Source organism: Odontomachus brunneus, unplaced genomic scaffold (genome assembly GCF_010583005.1).
Source record: "Odontomachus brunneus isolate Ranch 3 - 2012 unplaced genomic scaffold, Obru_v1 Obru_scaffold_423, whole genome shotgun sequence".
NCBI lineage: Eukaryota > Metazoa > Arthropoda > Insecta > Hymenoptera > Formicidae > Odontomachus > Odontomachus brunneus.
This window is the reverse complement of record NW_022639873.1, coordinates 1256-8694: the sequence shown is the minus strand read 5'-3', so window position 1 is coordinate 8694 and position 7439 is coordinate 1256. Positions and strand designations below refer to the sequence as shown.

Below are 7439 nucleotides of genomic sequence, written 5' to 3'. Positions count from 1 at the left end.
GGGAAGGGGGCATATAAGGACTACCTTTAACCAAGGGAGCTCAGTATCAGAGTTCTCAGCCCTGATGATGCAAACTGCAACGTTTGCGAAACGTCTGCACATCGCTGATTCAAAACACGGCTCCTTTCCGGAAACTATACTTAGACATTAGAAATATGTAGTCTTCATGTTTTATTTTACATAAAAAAAATGTATAATGTTCTAGGTATTGGATAGAAACTAATGAACTTCAAACTCTAATAGAATGGAAAGATATATTATACTGTCTTATTCCAATCGTTGGTCACAGAATAAAGTTTGTAAAAAATGTTAAACAGTTAACTAAAACAGTCAAAAGTGATTTGAATAAAGTAAGGTTGCATCATTATTTCATTATAGTGTTAAGAGAATGAAAATATTAGGTGTACAACTTTGCTTCTGACGTTTTTTTTTTCGAAATTCGAGGCTTTATTTTAAAAAACTGGTTATACATTTATGATTAAAAGTGTTGTCCATCGCTGGCCACTACTTTTTCCCATCTTTCGGGCAGCGTACGAATCCCGCGTCGAAAAAACTGGTCATCTTTTGAGGCGATCCACGAATTGATCCAATTTTTTACTTCTTCATAAGACCGGAAGTGCTGGTCAGCCAGGCTGTGTGCCATTGATCGAAACAAGTGATAGTCAGAGGGAGCAACGTCTGGAGAATATGGCGGGTGGGGTAGGACTTCCCATTTCAACGTTTCCAAGTATGTCTTGATCACTGTCGCAACATGGGGTCGAGCATTGTAATGCTGCAAAATCACTTTATCGTGTCTCTCGTTGTATTACGGCCGTTTGTCTTTCAATGCTCGGGTCAAACGCATCAGTTGCGTTTGATACCGATGGCCTGTGATTGTTTCAGTCGTTTTAACAGCTCATAATACACTACGCCGAGCTGGTCTCACCAAATACAGAGCATGACCTTGGAGCCGTAAATATTCGGTTTGGCCGTCGACGGAAGCATGGCCAGGAACTCCCCATGATTTTCTGCGCTTAAGGTTATCGTAATGAACCCATTTTTCGTCCCCAGTTACAATGCGATGCAGAAATCCCTTCCTTCTTTGCCTTTTAAGCAGCTGTTCACAAGCAAACAAACGCCGTTCAACATCTATCGGCTTCAATTCGTACGGCACCCAATTTCCTTGCTTCTGAATCATTCCCATGGCTTTGAGGCGTTTTGAAATGGCTTGTTGAGTCACTCCCAAAGATCGTGCCAATTCTTCTTGATTTTGACACGAGTCTTGATCAAGTAATGCCTCCAATTCTGCATCTTCGAAAACCTTCTCTCTTCCACCGCTATGCCGGTCTTCGACGTCAAAATCACCGTTCTTGAAGCGTTGAAACCACTTAAGACACGTTCTTTCACTAATAGCAGCCTCACCATAAGTATTTGAGAGCATTCGATGAGCCTTAACCACAGATTTCTTCATATTGAAGCAGAAAATTAAAATCTTCCGCAAATGAAGAGAATTTGGGTCGTAAACTGACATTTTCAATCGAGAATAACCTTATGATGCAGACACAAATCGACTAATATTTCTATGGGGTTTTATTGACAGATGCCCAAGTTTATTGTATGACGTCTATGATCTATTTATTTCGACCATCACTTACCGCTAAAGCCATCTATAGGAAAACGGCAGAAACAAAGTTGTACACCTAATACTTAATTTTCAATCAAATATTACATTTTCAAGTTTGAGTTTCTCCTTATTTTTAGAATATATATGACATTTTTTAATAATTTAAAAATTAATTTTTTTTTAACTTTTTCTCTTATTTTTTATTTTGTAGAAAAACAAAAATGATCTCAATAAGTTATGTCAAAATGAAAATAATAAGACTGCTGATTCTGTCCTTGCAGCACTAAAATCAGTAAGTATATTGCGACATTTTGTTTCATATAAAAAATATATTTTTAGCTGTAAATTTATTATCGTCAGAAAGATTTATATAAAATATTTTCTCGGGATTAAAATTCTGTCACGTATCCCTTTATATATATTTTCAAATATTTATATCTCTTTTAACTTCAGAATGACAAGAAGATAATATGTAACAGTATTATTGGGAATAAGATTACCACTTCTCTTTCACCTAAACCAGTAAGGATAGTTTAACAAGTCTAAAACATTATTTTAATTTATGTATAGAAGTTTGCCTATCTTTTAACATTCAATTAATATAGACTACTTCAGATTTATCATTATCAGAAGATGTTCCAAAACCAAAAAATATCGTAGAAAATATTTCATCGAGAAAAAGGAATCGAGAGAACAATGAGTCTAAGACGATACTAGGTGAGGTAAGTTAGGCCATTTTTAGCTCATGTTATTCAAGTTTGCTTCTATATTATATGTTTTATGTACATTTATTTGGTCTATCTTTTCTAAAATCTTTGTTTTTCCTTTCAGCAACTTTGACTTTTTTTGTCAAAATCAGCTTCAGATAAATGTATATTACAACGAGCAAAACAAAGCCCTTGTTTGAGACAGGATAAAGACAGGAACAAATTAACAGAAATTATTATTGAAGACGAATGGAGCAGATGTGATAAGTAAATATATTTTTCATAGATTTCACAACTTTGAATTGGTTCTTCTAAATTCATTATTTCTTCAGTTATTTGAAATTGTTTTTTTTTCAAAATGTTATATCTTTATTCGTAGGATTTCAAGTACAAGTTTCGCTGAACTTGTACATGCAATACAAAAAAAATTTCCTGAAGAAGACAGTGTAAGTTTAAATTTTTAGCAGACTTTTCTTATGGAATATATGATAAGCTTTGTTGTATATATGGATTTTGCATTAATACTGATTTTTTCTTGACAGGAATTATATTTCATTCTATACAGAAACTATGATGGAAAAAAATTTTTAGCCAAAGGAAAATTAGTAACAAAGTACTATTCGAAAAGAATTAAAAGCACTTGATGTCATTAGACAAAACTAAGAACAATCTGATTCTGAAGATGATTTAGGGGGTTAGTTGTGTCGCCTTTATATCTGCATTTCTTTTTTTAATGTAAATAGTCACACAGAATGAACGTAGGTGGTCGGTTCTGACTATCTATGTTGCTTATACATTTGTAATTTATTGAACAATTCTCTTTTCTTTCAATCTATTTTTTAATTTATTTTATGATTCTTTTTTGGTAGTGAATGATAGTTTACAGGCCAAGCTTAATTTCTTTCAAGAAAATATAAAGGCCTACAATAGTAGAGTATTGGAGTGAGACTTCTAAACATAGAGTTACAGAATTACATGTCAAATCTCGAGATGTAAAGAGAAATAAAGGAAGTGGTAAAGGAAAAACCAGTACTAAAGACCAGTTAAAAAACAGTACAATTCTAAAAACTACACAGGCAGGACAGGAAGAACAAGATTTGGAAAATGTTTCAACTTACATGAACAAATATCTAGCTCTCAGAGAAAAATTTGGATACACTTTGGTTGTTGTTAAGGTACTTTATTCCTTGCGGAGTACATTGTGGACTTCCGTTCCGCTTACAAAAAATTTTTTACATCTTATTCCTCGCATCCTTTATACCGCTTGAAGAGAGAGAGGGGAAGATTACGCACCTCCACCCAACCATCTATCCATCCATCCATCCACATTCATCCCTTGGACTTCCGTTTCCCCCGCATTTTCCTTCCTTTCTTCCATACTCTCATTCATTCCCAGTCACCCTCCTCCCTCCCTCATTTCCTCCAATCTCCTCATCCAAATCTCTCCTTCACCCTCCCCTCCTAAGACCTCATCTACCGTCTTCTGCCACCCTTTCTCTATCCCCCAGTCTGTGCACTCCTCGGATACACTTTGGTTAATATCATAAATATTATGTATCATAAATATCATGTAGTATTTCAGATTTTATTTTATTATACGTTATTGCTTCTACATACACATTTATTTATTGTATTTTAGTTTCAAATAGATTTTGATTTGCTTTATCCACAAACTTAAAGCTTATAGTTCTTTTAATAATTTTTGTCATCGTATTGTACAAGCTCTCAACAAGGAAGAAAATAAATGTGACGCTCTGAAAGATAATTTGCTACTTTTATCGGAAGATGAGATTTCAGAAGGTAATATTGAAGAAATATTTGTAATTTCAAGAAAGAACATACATTGTAAAAATTAAAATTGGCTGTTATGCTATCAGCAATAAAATTTTTTTTATTTTAACAGAAACCAAGAATTTAGTGGTATTATTGTCATTGTGCTACTTAGATATGTTGTAACTGTTGTCCGCAAACCTGGCAGTAACAAGATATGGAGAAATTTAGGAAGGAGTAATTTCACATATTGAAGTAAGTATCTTATAAGGGAAGTATATATAGCATAGTCACTTATGTTTTCTGCGTTATCTGAAGATATTTCGGTACCTATTGCTTTTATTTCTATTTGTTTTTATCTTATTTCTGTGGTTCTGATTTTATTTCTATTTGGTCTTGTAGAGTATTGGGAAACTTTTACCGTTTGTGCAAGGGAGACAAACAAAATTGACCAATTGGGGCTTTACTGTGCAGCCATATGTTGTCGTCTGTGGATCATCTGTAGAAGATATAGATGCGTGTTACGTAATTGTGGATATAGAGACCAAATTTGTTGCTCAGTCTCCACTAAGAACTTTGGATCTATGTTTCAAAATTATTCATGGAGCTCACCTGGAATATTCTGCAGAGAGTTATCGTTTGTGGAGGTTCATTCAGAAAGAACTGTATGAGTTAACAATTGCATTTAATGAGTGGAAATCTGATGCTCAGCTTCCAAAAATATTTCAGAAGTTCTCTCGTAAATAGGATATGTGACTGTTTTAGTATAGATTTTGAAGTGTTCCATTTGTCATCTCATTTAAAAATGCAAATATTTTTAAGTTTTGTTTTTGTTTGTACTAATATTATTCTGATTACTGTGTGATAGTATTGTAGTTTTAAGAAAGAAGATTGCAAGTTTACTTCTATTCGAACTTCGCATTGCTCTCAATGACTTTTGTGATTCTAAAAATTCTAAAAATTATTTTATTTTATATATGTGCTGTTGTGATGTAATACGTTACATCTGAAAAATCTATTATTATAAATTATTGAATTTTATAATCAATCAAAATGCTGTCATGTTTTATATGTACAGTAGAATTAATTCAGCATTAATCAGTTACACAGCATTATTCAGTTACATAGGCATTTCAGACTTATTCATAAACTTAAAAATAATCGTAATATTTTCAAATGTGCTCAACTTGGATGTTACAAACAATATTCTAATTGGACTACCTTTAGACGCCATTTAAATAAGTTCCATACTTCCCCTTCTCAAGATGCTCGCGATTCTGTGCCTTTTGAAGTTACACTACCTCTCCCTTCATAAAATAATGAAAGTATTGTTCGTAAGATAGCTTTTGATGATTCTATTGTTTTGTCTAATGACAGTTCACATTTTAGTAGCGAGCTTCATGTTGATGAAGATAATTGCCTCTATCTATGCGTGATTCACATGATAAATTCCTAATCAGTCAAACCTTCTTCAAAAGTGTAATCAGAACTTATGCTTCCACGCTAATAGGTAGACTTTATAGTAAACCTGGTCCTCGCAAAATGGTTCAAGATTATGTAGAGGACACCACAGATTTTTTATCCATTAGTGTGTCACAACTATCTGCTGATATTACAGCTATACTTCATGATCAAAATATTGACTCAAACATTGTTTGATGATATTTGTATTTGTAAGATCAGTATATTAAAAAATCCATTCCAAGGTTTACATACAGAGTATTTAAGACTACAGTTTTTAAAAAAATTTGGATTTTATATTACACCTGAGAACTATATAATTGCTCCTGATATGTTTACCAAAAAAGTGAATGGCAAAGTACTTATTGAGGTTAACAATGTTAAAGGACAGTTTATTTCTTTTCGAGAAAAGTTTTGAAAGTATTTTTAGAATTACCAAATGTGTTTGATGTAATCATGAATGTTCTACAGAAACCTTCAAATGACAGTTTATGTGTTGACTATATCTATGGATCTCATTGGCAGAAAAAAAAGGTTTTATTTGGTGAAAAACTTGTGATTCCTCTGTTTATATTTTACGATGATTTTGAAATTGATAAAGAAATTGGTCCTCATAGTGCTCAACTTGGTGCTGTCTATGTGAAAATTGCATGTTTTCCTTCGGAATTTCAGAGCTCTTTAGATATATTTTTAGCTTTGCTTTTTAACACAGTTAATCTTATTCATTATGGAAATAAACAAACATTCAGAATTTTAATTAAAGAGTTAAACTTCTTGCTCAATAATGGTATTGAAATTACTGTTAATAGTATTATGCACACAGTTTATTTTGCTCTAGCTCTTCTAATTGCTGACAATTTAGCTCTCCATTCAATGCTTGGTTTTATAGAAGGCTTTAATGTTAATTTTCTATGTGTTTTCTTCGTATCTGTTATGTTCATAAATCTGTAATTCATATCCAAACAGAGGAGGATTCAAGTTTACTCAGGGAAAAAGAACAGCATATTATAGACTGTACAATTGGTGATGTATCACTAACTGGAGTCAGTGGGGAATCCGTGTTAAGTGGTGTTCAGACTTTTGAGGTAACTGATAATCCAAGTGTTGTCATCATGCATGATGTTTTCGAGGGAGTTTGTATATATGACGTAGGCAACATTTTATATCATTTCATTTACGTAAAAAGTTATTTTATTGTCGAAATACTTAACTTTCGGCTTATTATATTTTATTATGATAAAACTATAACTAATAAACCCTGTGAATTTAAAGATAAAGCTCTTTGTAATAAATTGATGAAAATGACTGCCAGTGAAATGCATACTTTTGTTCGTATCTTTGCTTTACTTATAGGTGATCTTGTTCCTGATAATGATTCTGTATGGAAATTTTATTTAATTCTGCGTGATATTATTGATATTGTTTTGTGTAGGCAAATACAGAATGAGATCATTAAGACATTGAAAGATAGAATCACGGAACATCATCGCTTATATATTAATCTTTTCCATGATATATTGAAACCTAAATATCATCATATGATTCATTATCCATCAATTCAGTCTCAATGTAGTGCTCTTGTTAATTTGGCATATGATCAGTTTGAAGCTAATCATCAGCCAGCTGTTCAAAATGCTAAAACTACTCGTTCCAGAAATAATATTGCATATACTTTTGCTGTTAAACAACAACTTTGTTCTGCCTTCCGATTTATGACTCAGAAAGGTCTTAATACTGAATTAGAAGTAAGGCCTGAGGAGAAATAACATTGTTATAGCACATTATGTCTTCCAGAAAACTTTAATAATGGCTTTATGCAACATGCTTTTATCAATTTTAAAGAAACATTAGTAGGTATTATATAGGGGTTCTAACCCATGGTCCTCCGAGGGGGGGGG

The 7439-nt window shown here is 32.7% G+C and overlaps 1 long non-coding RNA gene across 1 annotated transcript; it reads left to right on the top strand.

The window, feature by feature from the left end:
• The first annotated feature begins 2065 nt into the window (after nucleotides 1–2065).
• Nucleotides 2066–3495, top strand: LOC116853665. Its single transcript, XR_004380021.1, has 6 exons — nucleotides 2066–2125; nucleotides 2209–2325; nucleotides 2435–2577; nucleotides 2690–2756; nucleotides 2853–3004; nucleotides 3180–3495. It is a non-coding gene; the product is annotated as an uncharacterized LOC116853665 (long non-coding RNA).
• The last annotated feature ends 3944 nt before the right edge of the window (nucleotides 3496–7439 follow it).